The following is a 16038-nucleotide window of genomic DNA, read 5'->3' as shown; positions in this document are numbered from 1 at the left end:
ATGTCAGCTTTGCTTCCTGAGCTGCTGGTTTGATCTGATATTAACACGTATAAATCAATTTCACATTTTCTGTCAGAAATATTTGAATCTCATCATAAGATGTAAAAACAAAAAACAAACGAGCAGGTCGATTTTGTCCAGGAGCATTTTAATATTCATATTTTTTTTCCTCCCAAGATTATTTACTTAGATCAGCAAACAAAAAAAAGTAAATATCAATCAAAAATAAATTGAAAGATATTGCTACAAACAGGCAGTCATAGAGTCAACAAACTCAAAAGATTCCCATAATACGACATACAGAACATCTGGAACAAAAAACAACAAACAAACAAACAAATAAACAAAACAAAAAACACTCACAAAACACACATGCGTTTAACATAAGAGCATTTTAAAAACGTTTTAACAAAAGTGTCCAGCAACATGAACAGTACAGGATTTAGTCACGTGAAGCAGTGAGGGCAGATTTCCACTGTGAAGACACATTTAAGCATCTCTAATAAAGTGAAAAGCAGTCGCATGATGAATAAATGATCTGTAATAATACATGCTATAAAACAGGCGAGACTTTAAGTAAAACGGCAGCAAACACAAATACAAACGTTGCATTTCATTTTGATACAAACAAAAGAAGAAGAAAAAAATCACCACTCTGAGTTTTATCCACTTCAAGAACATCCTCCGTGTGCCCAACATCACACAGGCATATAACAACGAAACTACGAGGCTGCAGGCGGATTCAATATTAGAATATTTGCAAATGTTGCTTTAGAAAGATAAGCTAAATAACAAAATGCATACAAGTAAAGGTTTGCAAAATAAATAAATAAAATGTTTACATGTCCACGAGGAACAAACAGGCGTTATGCTTTGAGCTGATGCTCCAGAGTAGAAACACACCGCGTCTAAAGTCTCAGACAAATCAGAACGAATTTAACAAGCTGATTTTTAATTAAATATACACATTTCCAGCTGAATAATGCTCGTTTTTCTGGAGATATACCTGTGTATAAACTGTGCTGATTCCTGCAGGATGCTCCGCTAATTAGACTCAAGTTCAAGTTTGATCTGAGTTGGGCTTTTTGCTCCTTGTCACTCCCAAACTGTCCAGTTTCAAAAATAAACGTGTCAGTCCCGGACAGTCCATGCACTGTCACACACTAACCGGACTGGTGAAGTATTTATCTGAAATGTTTGTGGTTTCCGCCGCGGACGGTCTGCATCTCTTTCGACAACGCCACAACCCGACCATGTTCATTTACATCATTTACACGCGAGGCAGTCTAATATGTTGGACTGAGAGGCAAAGGTGCGCTTCTGCAAAGACCAGCTGGTCCGCAGGCGCTTGGCTCCTGTGAAAGAGTTGATGCGCTGCTTGATCCCAGTGGTCAGGCTGAACATAAGAGGGCGCTCCCATTGCACCTGGCTGCGCTGCCCTATCCACCCTAGACACATGGAGAGCCGGACAGCAGCCTCTCATGTGTGCAGCGATGTGGTGGAAAACAGCGCAGGCTGAACGCTTTCATTCAGTGGAGGGTCATAAAAACACAAAGAAGGACTAATATGAAAATAAATACTTTTTTTTTTTTAAATGAAAATTAAGCTTTTCACACACCCCCCTAACAGGTTTATAAAATGACTGTGATGCTGCTGTGTTATTAATTAAAGTCACGTCACAAAGTTTTTTACATCATCGGGCCAATTTATCAAACAAAACAAAACAGCTTAAGTGAGTGAAGAAGGGTTTTCCCTCCATAGGAAACTGTCTACAAGCTGCTCGCTGAGTGGACAGTCCAGCCATCCGCTGTGTTTAAGGTGTCTTCACATTGACTTCATCACCAAAGTAAAACACCGATTCAATTTAAATTTGAAAAACCAGCCCGGCGTTTTTGTTGTTGTTTTGTAGCCAGTGCAGTCCACCTGCATTAAGTCCTCTATAGAAATATTTTCACAGCACAATCTCACTCAGACTGTTTCCTAAAGAATGTCTGATGCCCTTTTCATGTCTGTTTACCATAGCCTGAACACATGACTGACACCCTCCTTGTTAATATCGCGACCTATCAGCATCTTAAATCCCCAAATCCTTCGGAATATAATGGTTGTTATCTCTTTATAAAGTTATATGACTTTTCTCGATAGCAGCTTTTATCTTTAAATACTTTCACCCCTGCTCATTTCCTCTGTTTCCCTTTGTGCTTTGTCTGGGATTGCGCGTGGGTAGCGTGCGCGCGCGTGCACACGCGCACGTGCGCGCGCGGCGGCTGACACGTAAATAAAATAACAAAGTTACATTTAATTCAATTTAAATACATTAAAATAAATATTTCTGAGGGTTGACAAGTAGGTCTGCAAAGCCCCCCATCACGGAGCAGCGGTTCAAGCACGTTAGAACCGATTATGAGGCTTTGCCCTCTGTTTGAATACACGGTTTTGTTGCTTGCAGTTCTGGTGATGGTCAAGGGCTTTCATGTGCCCCACATCTACGGAGCATTTTGCATTTTAAGCTACTCTGCCTTTCTTTGTCATATCCACGGGCTGTCATAGCCACAGGTTGTGTTGAATTTGCAATGCCACTCATCGATGTATGCCTATTGAGGCTGGCACGTGGACAGTTATCCTTCCCACAGAGAGGCGCAATTGAACGCTGGTAACACAAAAGCTTCAGACCCTGTCAGTTCCCCCTTTTCTCCCTTTTCACTGATGCACAGGCCCTAAAAGCATCAAGGCCTCCGTCTGGCTGGTGTCCTTTTGATTTAGCCTACACCATACTCAATATGGCCACTGATGGAGTAATGTCAATCAGGCCTTTGCATAAATTTGTAAACTGAAGTTTGCATTGTTAGGCTTCAGGCGACTGACTGGCTCGGAGCTGCCTCCTACAAGCCTCAAATTACACCAGACTCTTTTATTATCTCGTAGCCCCTTTAACTCCTCTCGCACGCTATTTTCAACCTATTCATTTTTACAATCTCTTCTTCCCGAGAGAGCAGACACGCACAAATCCTCGAGATTCCTGCACTCTGCCTCTCACACTGCACAAATGCGAGCTGTTCGACGGGGCGATGCAGTTTTCTTGTTTTACTGAGGGGAGGAATGCTACACAGCAGATGCTACATTGCTTAAAAACAGGTATCAGTGGCTGTCTCGGCTTATGGAAGGCAAGTGCTGAGGAAACGCCGTGTTACAGCACACCATATATTTTAGCAGCAGGGAGAGAGGGAGAGGGAGAGAGGGAGAGGAGGGATGGAGAGGGGGAGTTGGGTCTTGGGCATATAGGCTACAATATAAGAAGTTTGATTTTCATTGCCTCTTCTAAGCGATATATGCTATTGGATCTGTTGAAACGCCTCGTCCCATGGGGCTCCCATAACCCTCCTAACCTTTAAGTCAAAGGCCTTTGGAAAATATAAAATACAGCCTGTATATTTCATCAGCACCACAACATCACAGAAGGCTGGTTAGCATATCAGTTGTGTGCAATCTCAGAAAAATAAAAACATGCATTAGATTTATCTGCCATGCATTTTCTACCCAGCACACGTCTGAACAAATAAATATCTCAGGCCGTTTTATTATCCCAGTTATGGCTTATCTCTCATACACAATTGTACAATGGCTACTTTAAGGTCTGCAGCATGTGTGGACAGTGTTAGTGTTCGGGTAGCCTATATGTGCCATTTAGCTATTAACTCTGTATCGGAATTCAACTGTATAGGCGCACACTACCAACTCCGTATTGTTTCAATAAACATAGCACGTTATGTGATCAGTGGAAGCTGCTACTTGTATCCAGTGGACCAGGACTCTATATGGTGCTGTTTGCACAGAAAGTGTGCATACTGAGAGTGAAGGGATTGTCCATTTCCTCAGAGAATCAACAATTAAAATTATCATAACAAAGAGACTCAAAGGTTGATTTTTTTTCCTCCTTTTTTTTCTTTTTTTTTTTGCAATACAGTCTTTTCATTCGGAGGACACGCGAGGACATCAGTTACAGGGGCTTTACGGGAAGATTACGAGGAGAAACAAACGAGAGAAACCTCAACAAATTCCTGGTGGTATTGATCACGAAATTCTTTATCACGAAACGTGTCGAAATGAAAACGAGACACTGTCCATGTGAATATGCATCAGAGACTCCCCAGCAAATGTAATGCATGCAGGCCGGAGCTGACCAAAACGCTTTGATACAACTCTGCCTTTAAACCTTTACTCTTATCATTTATTATTATTCAAGACAACCTGCACGTATTGACAACGTGTTCCCACCAGTTTCGTAACAGATGTCACGATAACCTGTTTCCCCATCATCATCCCTCTGTGCTCCAGCTACACTTCCAACTCTTCCTCTGGTGTGTAAGAAGCATTAAACCTACTTATATGATCCAAACACTCGCGACACACATGTTGTAAAAATTTAAATAAATTGTCAGGTCCATATAGGATTCAATGACGCTTCAATAAGTATTTTTTTTTTTTAAAAAGGAGCTGAAGTTGCTTTGCATGCTGTACTGAAACAAAGCAGCTCTCAGGAGTTTTCATAGAATTTACTGGGAAATATTGAAAGCTCTGTGCTATGAATGCCCTCACACCCTTAAAACAATTAGTCTCTTTTATATTACAACAGTGTTCAATAAAGTATTAACCTGCATTTTAACTTAGACTGATATTCTGAGCTGACAGAAACTGTAAAAAAACGACACGTCTTTAACATCCTCTCCGTCATACTTTCATGCATGCCATATTTTATAAAGCCGAATTTCACTTCTTCTTTTTTTAAAACTAAGTTACGGATCTTATTCTTTATTTTCTGTTTTATTTTTCGCCCATGCATACAAACTAATGTGTGAGTTTGGGGGACACATATTGTTCTAAGTTTTTTTTTTTTTTTAATGAAAGTAATCCTCTAATCATCTCATCGATAAATTCATATTTCCATGCAGTCTCGACATAAAAAAAAATATTCTGTGATTTCCTCGGGTGAATCACGTGAAGTTTATCAAAGTTGAGAAAAATAATAATGTGAAGCTTTACGCATCAGGACTATTTCACGTCAGCTTTAGCCTCAGAGCAAGTGGTATTTCTCTTAATACTTCAAATACATATTTACCAATACTAACACGTTGTTAGCTCTGATAATATCCAGGTGATACTGTACTTACGATAAGCTCTGTTCTCTGCAGATTACAGCAGTCCACCGTGGCAGCCTATACGTTGCTCTTACTGTACACTTTTCATACATCGCCTCATTCGTGCTTTTTAATTCTCGCCAAGTATTTGTTTTAGTTGTTTACAAACACGACGGTTGTTTGCATAATTACATATACGCTACGCTGTTGAGTCACACATCTCCATTTTTAGCCACTACAGCCGCCGTAAAGTCAGTTATGTATTTCAATAAGTTGCCCAAAAACAGCTCTGTGCAGCTTTGACGCGACTAAAAAACAAAAATGACAGACATCGTGTTGGAAGCGACAGAGTAAAATGAGGCATGATCGCTTATGTGCTTCTGGTGGCCAACGTGTGGGCATATCTTTCATTTTAAAACGCATAAAAAGCGGGACAAAAACGTGTTAAAAAGTGGGAAAGAGCGGAGGAAAAAGCTTGTGCCTGTAGCGTCGGGCTCTGCCTGCTGCGGCTGCCTGCCCCAGCATTAACTTTCACTGTCTTCCGTCTAATCAAACTCTTACTTTCCGCTGTTCTTAATTCCATATTTTCAATTCCTGATCATTACTTTCCTCTTTTTTCTACTTGTATCTATCCATCCATCCCTCCCCCCTCCTCTTCCTCCCTCCCTCCCTCCCTCTCTCTCCCGAGCTCTCTCCTTTGCTGAATCTTATTGATCCAGAAGGCGGCTAATTAGCCCTTCCCTTCGTGCCTGTGTAATGAAGCACATGCGCACTGAATTAATCACAGCCATTTTTTGCAGGAAACTAATTAGCAGGAATAAAGATCCAAAGAGTTTTTTCTTTTCAATCATCAGATCTCACTTTCACCTCTTCCTCGCTCCCTCTAACACAAGACTCATCGCCTGCTTTGCATCCAAATTATTTTTATATTGCCTTTAACAACTAATAGTACCTACTTCGTTTTTTTACACTCCGCAACAACAATGATCTTTCTTTTGCCACCCTAAGCGCAAACTGACCAAAAGGGGACTGCCTTGATGGGATCTTTAGCTAAATCATCTCAATACTGGATTAAAAAGCGAGGATCACAAAGCGGCAGCGAGAAATTGTAAGTTTCAACTTTGCGTTTGTCTCTTTTTCCTCTCTGTGTGTCCACGATCCTATTCTTTTCGCTGTAGACTTATCTGAATCTCTTTTCCTATCTGTTCGTAGTTTACGTGTTAGCGGAGCTGGCTATTCTCACATTGTGAGAAAAGACTGGCGATCACAAGTTCATTTCATGCAAGTAGTTTGCTTTTATTCTCGATTTTATTTGTATCGTTACCTGTGTTTACATCAGCGATCGTCCTCTCCTCCTCATGAATGGAAGATAAGAAATGGGCAAGACAGCGATCCTCTCCAAGCAGTTGACCGTAGAAAAACACGGTTTTAGGACAAATATGTGCATTTCGGTGGGATCGGGCAAAGCTATAGAGGGCTTATGGGTGTCGAGAAACGTGTTTTGAGGCACAGATGCAGTAAAGAAAGAGGGGGGCTGTGTGGAGCGGACGGAGGGCAGCGGCAGCTCCACACGAGCGCAGCCCAGAAAAGGAGCTCCAAGTCCAGCCTGTGGGTCCGTGTGCGTCCGGCGACTGGGAACATCTCTCGCTTTTTCTAATTTTGACAGATTTGACACTTGCCACCACATCCAGGGGGGGTTTTCGGCACCGTCGTATGCTTTACAAAATCCTCTTCTGGATAAACACATTTTTTGTTCTTCTCCGACACGTCTCTCTTTTGAAAATGTGCAATCCCTCCGCCCTGTCTTAGTTCCTCCACAGCTAGCCTAACACTTTTCCTCTTTCCCCCCTACTTTGTCCATCTTCCCTTTTTTTTTTATTTTTCATGGCTCTTTGCCTCTTTTGAAGCGTTGTTTTTGAGTCGATTCTCGCTTCGTTCCCCGACGAAGTCACATGCAAATCGATCGACATGTGTGTGTACGTGTGCGTGCGCGCGCGAAGGGGGTTCGTGTTTGCGAGCGTGTGTGTGTGTGTGTTATGTGAATGTGGTGTGTTGAGGAAAAACGAAGCCCCGGGTCTCCTTCATGACATGAGCGGATCAGCAGGACCTTGTACGCGGACAGCCTGAGAGTCTGAGCGGCGTCTCGCAGAGCAGACATGTGGTTCAGGGGAGACATGGGCAGGCTGGAGCTGCTGCCTCCAACTACTTGGCTACCGTATCTGACTTTCAAGAGAACCTTTTTTTTTTCTTTCTTTCCCCGAGAAACGCTGACCGGAATGAAAACAAAACATTGCCCTATTAGTCTGACCTTAAGCAGACATAATCATTCCAAAGTTACTGCCGGAAACTTAAAGTACGGTCCAGGCTAAACCTATAGGTCACTGCATGCATTTAGTAGCCGCTTAGCCAGTTAACATTTGTTGGATTTCTTAAAAGTTAACACTGCAAGATATCCTTCCACACACCCAAAATAGAATAAAGCTGCACTCTCGGAGGAAAACACAAACGCTTCTCGCAAAAGAGACAGCCTTTTTCAAACGGAATGGGCCTTTTCCAAAAAACAAAAACAAAAAAAAAACACAGGTGAATTATTACTGCATGTAACTACATTGTGAGCAATGTCGCCGAAAAAAATATTTAAAAAATGGACCTGATCGGGGGGGAAAATGTTATCTTGACGTGTAGGTGTAATTGGAAGCCGAGAATCTCCATAAATATGATGAAAAATAGCGACTACTTTTCGGAAAGGGGTGCATCTGTGTGTAGTGAGGAAAAAGCTGCGAGAATTATAAAGCAGTCTGGGCTATTTTTCGCGACATAGACGCGAGAAAAAGAAAGAGGGGGGAAAAAAGAGGTTTTGCGAGCGAGCAGAGGCAAGGATAGGATATGTGTACCGTTGGGGGGGGAGACAGAAAGGGGGGTGAGAAGCTGTGTGTGTGTGTGTGTGTGTGTGTGTGTGTGTGTGTGGGTGTGTGTGTGGGTGGAGGGGTAGGTCAGACAGCAAGAAACAGGGGGAACAGGGGTCATGGAGTGAGTGCAGAGATAAAAAAAGAAGGAGAGGAAACCCCCCGCGCAAACAGCCGAGGGATAGTGATGGGGAGAGAGTGGGTCTGGCTGGGAGAGAAAGAGGGTGATGGTGGTTGTTGGCATGTTTTGGGAGCAACACAAAGCACTTGTGGTTGTCAGCATCTGCAGGATTAAGACTTTGGCTTTAGTTTAGGGTGGGAGAAACAAAAATAGACTGGTTACAGGTTTAATAAAACAAACCATAAGGCTGTCAGGCAGTGAGAGAAAGGCAACAACAACAAAAAAAAAAAAAAGGAGAAAAAAAAGGGGGATGAGGGGGAAGGAGTGCTGAGGGGGTCGGGTGGAGGGGTCAGATAGCCATGGGCCACAGAGGAGGAATCAGGGGAAGAGGTCAGATAAACAGATCCCTACCTTTCAGACTGGAGAGGGGCAGACGGGAAGAGCTTAGCACTGGGAGATAGAGAGGGAGCTGACATTCTTGCTGATTATTTAAAATCAGTCATAATATTCATATTTAGTTTCTTCCTCTGTTTTTTTTGTATTGTTATATACTTCTCCACCTTTGTATTTTGTGTGTGTCTGCAACAGTAAATTGTGTGCGATTAGATTCCATTGATTAGAAACTCAAAGGTGTTATAAGGCAGGTAGGCTGCTGTGCCAAAACTCGAGTGATCTCCCATCCTCCCCTGTCTGACAGTCAGTAACACTCCTCTCTTCTTCCTCCTCCTCCTCCTCCTCCTCCTCTTTCCCTCTCCGTCTTCTGTTACAAAACAAAGACAGCAGAAATGTTTACTGTCATCTCACCTGTCTGATTTTCCTGTCTTGTCTCATTGTCATATTTATGTTTAATTATAACCGTTCCTGCTGAAGGTATGGGCATGGCATTGGCTTCATTTCGAACATATTCTATTTCAAATATGTGTTTGTCAGATGTTGTGTTTGCTGTAACTATATTATCTCATGCTCATCCCCGAGTGTGATATTGGAAGTATTGCGTTCATGAGACCTGTGGGCTGTTAAAGTGCCACCAGAGTGATGGTTTCAACACAGACAGCATTTTTTGAAAAATAATTGAAAATAAGACAATTTCATTTTGAACTCATTGCTTGTGGTCAGAGTTATTCCTTCCTTTTCTTGTTCATACGTCGAACAACACCAAACTTTATTTTAACATTTTTTTATAAGCAACATTTAATGTTTATATGAATAAAAACATTTAGGCACAGTAAGGTTATTTACAATAGCTGAAGAAAAACCGGAAAGTAGTATATCACGCTGCTCAGAATAAATGACAAATACACTCATGCAAACATTTCCCTCATCTGATTATTGTAATTAATTTAATCAGAATTTGTTTTAATTTATTTGCAATTGCTTTTTATATCTCTGTGACACCAGGCAGCTGTTTAAAACCATTACAGTCATGTTAATGAAAATAGACGAAATTGTAATCATGTTATTTTAATGTGTCAGTCGTATAACTAAATTCTTTGATAGGATCAAAATGATAACAAAATACAGTTGTGTTTATTTGTGACGCTAGTGTGGTGCATTTAGTGTTTCGAACATGATTCTAGTTGTATGATTAATCATCTGCAAGTGCAGATGGTAGAACTGCTACCTGTGTGTTGCTGCTGCTGTGATCGTTGTGCACATTATGTGGAAAATATTTGGTGTTATAACGCTGTGATGTGATGACAGTTTCTACTGTGGAGATGTGCCACTGCTACTGATCCTGCACAGCAACAAAACGGTCGTCCGCTGTTTGCACTTGGCCCCCCCTCTATTACCATATTCGATGACAGGTATATTCAGACGTCATTTGACTGTATGGACAGGAATAGCACTTCCAGTTGGGGAAATGAGATAAAGGGAGTAGCAGTCGTCATGGATAGGCTCGTTTCATGGTTTGGGGGGTAACACAGAGGAATGGGAGACAGCGCCTCTGGCTGTCATAACCCCTTCTCCTCCTCTCACTGTGCCTCTCTCTCTCTCTCTCTCTCTCTCTCTCTCTCTCTCCCTCTTTCTCTCTCCATCTCATTCTCAATGTGTCTCTGCATATCTCCCTTCTTTACTCCCACCTTTCTGTGCTCGGGCATCGGCACTGTGGGGAAGCTCACTGCCATGTCCTCGGTCGGAGAGAGCCCCCTTTGGGTTATCAGTAGACTAAGGCCATACACGGGAGATTTAACACACTTTAATCTATGCACAGAGACCACAAAAATCTACCTAATTTTGCTCTGATAAGCAAATTATAGAAAGATTTTGTGTGGATGGAAATAATAAAAATATAATTTTTATTATTTCTTTTGTATTTAAATAAAGTCAAATCAAATCAGTCAGTTTAAATTAATTCCTGTTTATTGTATACGTTTTGCTCTGTGAGAGGATGAGCATTATAAATGTGAATAGGTCTGCCTTTGTGTGGATGCGTCCTCACTGAAATCAGAGAAGAATGTGTAGTGTCTGTCTGAGCCATTAGCTGTATGGACATGTGTAGATGAGGGCAGTCGGCACAGATGATGGCTCTGGATCTGACGTGTGGTTTTGAATATGCAAGGTCGTGCAGCGAGGACCAGTTCTTCCAGTTGTCCTGCAGCCGAGGCCAGTGCAATCGTCACGCTATTATAGAGGAGCAGGCGGGGGGGCGGGATCTCGGCTCAGCACAGGGGCTGAGCGAGAAAGTAGGAAGGGAGAGTGGAAGAGATGGCTGTCATGCTCAGGTGTGTGTGTGGATGCTTGTGGTGTGCATGAATGCTGTACCTGATCCGTAATCCCAGCAGCCCTGAGTGTCCAAAAGGATTCCTCTTTATCCACAGAAAGCACCTCTTTTCTCTAAAATTCCCCTCCCTGTCTTCTTCTGAGCTTTTCTTCTTCTTCAATGTCGCCCTTTTATCTTTTTGAAGCGAAGTTGGCGGGGATTTTTGTGGTTTGCTCTTTCACAATATGTTATCGTGTTAACAATCTTGGTTAAATCATTGTGGTAGACTAGATTTATGACAGAGAAGATGCGCATGTGTCTCTGCATGTGTGTGTGTGTGCGCAGCCGTATTCAGTTTTGTGAGCATGCTGGCATTATGGAAATCTAATTTCTTTTGATTGTGCCACATCGAGGCCTTGTCATGATGATACACTTTTGTTTTAATAGTCATTGTTTTTATTAATTTTGAACGGTTTCAGAAAATCTTAGCCACCATTCAAATTCAGACGAATCACAGCAGCCCTGTGTTGTGATAACGCGACATTGCTCTGGTTATCGAGCAGTCATACAGAGAATAGAGATACGAGGACAGAAAAAAAATATTTTCCATTCAGTAATATGTTTAAAAGCAAAGCATGGGTTCTATTTTGACTTTCTCTCCCTCAGTGAGGGGAATTCACAAGCTGTCATAGAATGGAGCACAGTAATATGTGAAACAAATTTGTTTTCCATTTCTAACAATAAGTGAATGCTGTTGCAGTCGTGGAAGGGGGGTTCAGAATGTGTGTGTGGATCTGCGTCCTTGACTAGAATTTCAATATTGCTTCTGTAATAAATGTACAATATCAGTTTTGTAGCAAACAAGGCCGTTTGTTAGAGAGCAGCGTTGTAACAGTGATAAAGACTGTTGTATTTCTCCGTTGCTGTATCGACTGAGTCGAGGACCTGTGTGATGCATGTCTGTCCAGGGCTGGCAGTATCGTTAAAGCTGAGTGTGTGTGTGTGTGTGTGTGAGTGTGAGTGTGAGAGAAGCACAGCTGCTACGACTAACTGTGTATATATCCTATTCGGGGCTGCAGCAGCAGCTAGCTCTAGTGTTCAGGGATGGGAGGAACAGCGGTTTCGTGTGTGTATAGGCTACATATGCCTACATGCGGGCGAGGCAGGGATGACAGGGACCACTCCAAGGGCTGCAAAAATTGAACTGAGCTGCACCCCAGCTCCCCCCCCCCATAAGCCCACCCCTCTCTTGGACCCTGGAGGCCAGCATTCCACCCTCCGCACTGGCGCTTATCATCACAAAGGACAGAATGCATAAAACATGGAGGACGCTTAGACAGAGGCGGCCCAGGTCGCCTTTCTCTCCCCACACTGAGCCCTGGAACAATACATGGGCCCCTCTGGCCTGTGACTCTGACGACACACACGCCGTCTTTTTATCCTCCCCTATTTCTTTGTCATCCTCTTCCTCTTCCTCTATGTTACTGTGCTCCGTGGAGTGATAACTGCCCTCGCATTGTTTATCTGTGTCTGTGAAATCTGCATTGTGTAACTGAAATGTAAGTGCGAGTGGGTGTGTGTGTGTGTGTATGCATGTGTGTGTCAGAGTGACAGGTTTAAAATATTGACAGTGCATCAGTTGAATAGCTCCTGCCTTCATAGTCCTGATTATTTATTGTCTTAAATATTTTTTACATAAAATGTAATTTTTTATTATTCAAATTTGAAAAACATTGTGTATTCACTAATTGACACAGTGGTGAAATGTAAACAATAAGAAACCTTTTTACTCATATAAAGAAATTACATTTTTTATAAAAGAGTATTAAGATAATATGTTTTGGTACAGTCAGGTGATCTGTGTTTCAGACCGTCAGCATGCAATTTTTCCTTGTCACTAATTTTCAGCCAGGTCCCCCGATGATGCAACAACACGGCTTGTGTTAGTACCGAACACATTGTGTGTGTTTGTGTAATCAAGCTATCAGCTTCTCAGCTTTTCTGTCGGTCAGTGGGCTGGGGCTGGTTTTACAGGCCAGATAAAGAGTTCTGTGAAAGTGATATCAACATTAACCCACTATAGACTCCATAACACCTTTTCTCCATGCCACTCAGTCTCCTCTGCTCAAAACATGTTTAGTATAAACAATGGGGCAGACAGATTGACAGGTAGAAAGTGTTTGAGAGTTAATTTAATTTTTTGCTTTATACAATCACGTGGGTTTTTAAATCTTGGTTAAAGCGGAGTTGTTGTTTCATATTTAGGTCATACTGATTTTAATTTCCTTTCTGCATGTGCCCTGCATCCACAGCACTCTGTGACGGTGACAAACAATAGTCATGTGTGGCTGAGAGAGTCTGTTTCTGTCTGTATGTGTGTCTGATAGTTGGGCTGCAGGAATGCACTGCTAGGATGTGCTGGACCCCAGCAGGTCTATGGCACTTCCTCTCTGTGTACCTCACAGCTTATCCTCCTCAGGACTATAGAGAGAAGAAAAGAAAGGAGCGGTGGCAGGAGCACCCTTTCCCTCTCACACCCTCTTTCCCCATTTTTACAATTCACACACACACACAGAAAAAAAAAATCTCAACAAAAAGTGTAATTCACTTGCAAATGTGTAGTAGCCTGTCCGTGTTCCCAGTGGAGGAGAGATTGAGAGAAGGAGAGGGAGGGGCAGGGATGGAAAGACATAGAGAGCAGGCTGCAGTGTATTTCAGTGCGCGACAGGGCTAAGGTGAAGCTATCGACTGCTTCTTTCTGATCAGGAAAAGCAGCCGACTTCATCTGCCCATTGATAGATTCTTATGTGGTTTGTCTGCATGTATCGTTTTTACTGTGTGTGTGTTGTTGTCATACAGTAAGTTGCGACTGGCTATTTGTTATCCCCCCTCGCTGCTCCTGAGGTGGCCTGGTGTTGTTCGCTCAGTGCCCCAGGCGACTGATCTGCCAGTACTGAAGGGGTTAAGAAGCAGGGATAGCCCTCTTTTGTCTCTGCGGCCCTCTTTGCCATTGTTGTGGTGGAATTGAGCTCGGTGCACCTCACTTGACCACAGCAAAGCAATAAAATGGCCTCTAAGTGCTGTAGCCTCCGTAGTCCTCTGATGTCAGCTCTCTTCCAGCTTCTGCCGCTGTATTTTCCTTTTTTCTCCTGACACATGGGCATGTCTCTGTGTGCAGTGTGCTATGTGTGCACACACATACTGTGCATGGTTGTTTTCTTACGATCACTTTCTTTACCCTAGCATTACTAGCCTTTTTATTATTTACTATGTGAGATGTGAGCTAACATCTTATTCTTTTTTTTTGTGGAAAATACATGCAAATCACATACTAAACTCCTAAGGAGTTTTTTTAGTTTATTTACAGATGATCAGATTATAATAATATTAGAATGGTTAGAGGTGCACTATGTAGTTTTGTGGATGAAATTTTAATTAGAAGAGAAATGTCTTCATTGACTAATTTTTTTTTATGCCTAAACAAACTAAATAAATAAACCCTCTTCGTTTTCATGACTGAATAAACAGAATAAACAAACTGACCTTAAAGGACAACACAATTTCATATTGTTTTACTTTGTTTATATGTGGCAGACCCTGCCACCTTTCTAGCTTCAAACAGTGTTCTCTGGACCTAATTTTCCTCTGAGAACAGCTTGTTTATTCAGTTATGGAAAAAATAAATATTTCTGAGTTTGTATTATTGTCTCATTAGTATTGTAAATATTACAATTCTGAGTTTGAATTTCTTTGCCAAAACTACATAGTGCCCCTTTAAGGGCCTATTAGCATCTACAGAGTGTTAGAAGTGGCTGAGAAAGCACATTAAAAAAAACACACATTTTATATTTTCACTGATCTATGAGAGGGATTCAAGTATTAATTAGAGCTTTACATTCAGCAGCATGGTAATCATATTCTGTTTATTTATATATATATATACATATATATATATATATATATACATATATATATATATATATATATATATATATATATACTTATAGGGCATGTCTTTGCACCTCTGTGGATATCACTAAATATCTAGGCCGATCTGACCACTATCACCACCTGATAGACAAAAGTGCCACTGTAATAGCTGCTGAATGAACGATACAGCGATAGATACCTCAGCTATTTTGCTATACACTGTCATATTATTTTTCATTTTTTTCAGTTGTATTACTAGTAATAATAGTACAAGTACTGTGCATGATAATTTTATTTTTCTAGTTTGAGAATGCATTATTATAATGCATAGTGCCGGGTGGTATTGTGTTTGATTGCACAGATGATTGTTTATAGCACAGTCCCACCTCTGCAGACATTGTAATTAAAAAGAAGATATACTGCATGTGCGTCTGTCGCCATCCCATTTCATCTCGTCAAATAAGCATCTAGCTGTGGCGGTGAGCATGTCAGTGGATTTATGAAAGATTTCTGATTGGCTGGAATTATAATTGGCACTGTCCCGAGTGTAAACCATTTATGCCAGGTGTCATACAGAGACTGCATTAAATGTTCCACCAAACTGCAATTAAACAAACATTTCCTCAAAGCCACAATATTACACCTCTGTGTTATTCTGAAGGGTGTCTCTGTCTTGTGTGCCTTTGCCTCACCCCTCTCCTCTCCCCCTGCTCCTCCGCCTCCAACTGAAGACACGTGTGGTTTCCTCTCCGGGTCTCACTGTACCTAAAACAAATGCTCTTTCTCATTTTCCCTGTGTTAAATGAACAAACATAAGGACCCCGGTGCCTCATAATAAATTGATTAGAGAGAAGCAGACTCCCACACAGCAACACCGAAATCTAGTGATATACAGTGTGTGTATGTGTGTTTAGCCTGAGGAGGAGGAGGAGACGTACTCTTTTCTACCTAACACACACACACAATGACTAGAAATGTATATTTATCCAGTTTAACAACAGTCGTGCTCCCACCTCTCTGGCAGGCTCTACTCTAACCGCTGTTTTGCGTCCAGTGGCTGATGTCTCGTGACAGAGACAGCGCTGTGGCGTTTACATATTTGACGCCGAGTGTTTGGCTTTCATTCTGACGTTCAGTGCCACAGAGCAGAGATTTGGTATAGGCTGGAGGGGGTGGGGCAGGTCCCATGGGGATGACACAGGGCTAGACGGCCGTGACAGACTGGTGACCTCGGCTTTGTGACGT

At 41.9% G+C, this 16038-nt stretch overlaps 1 protein-coding gene across 1 annotated transcript in view; it reads left to right on the top strand.

Annotated features, from left to right (window-relative positions):
* Positions 1-6133: 6133 nt before the first annotated feature.
* The window catches only part of zfhx3b (zinc finger homeobox 3b), a 137343-nt gene continuing 127438 nt past the window's right edge, over positions 6134-16038 (top strand). Inside the window, exon 1 of the mRNA XM_073463780.1 lies at positions 6134-6243. The gene's annotated coding sequence lies outside the window, so the exon portion shown is untranslated. The remainder of the gene's footprint in view (positions 6244-16038) is intronic.

The sequence above is a fragment of the Pagrus major genome, chromosome 4 (assembly GCF_040436345.1).
Source record: "Pagrus major chromosome 4, Pma_NU_1.0".
Classification (NCBI taxonomy): domain Eukaryota; kingdom Metazoa; phylum Chordata; class Actinopteri; order Spariformes; family Sparidae; genus Pagrus; species Pagrus major.
Note: the sequence above shows the minus strand (reverse complement) of the source record. Positions and strands in the feature narration are given on the sequence as shown.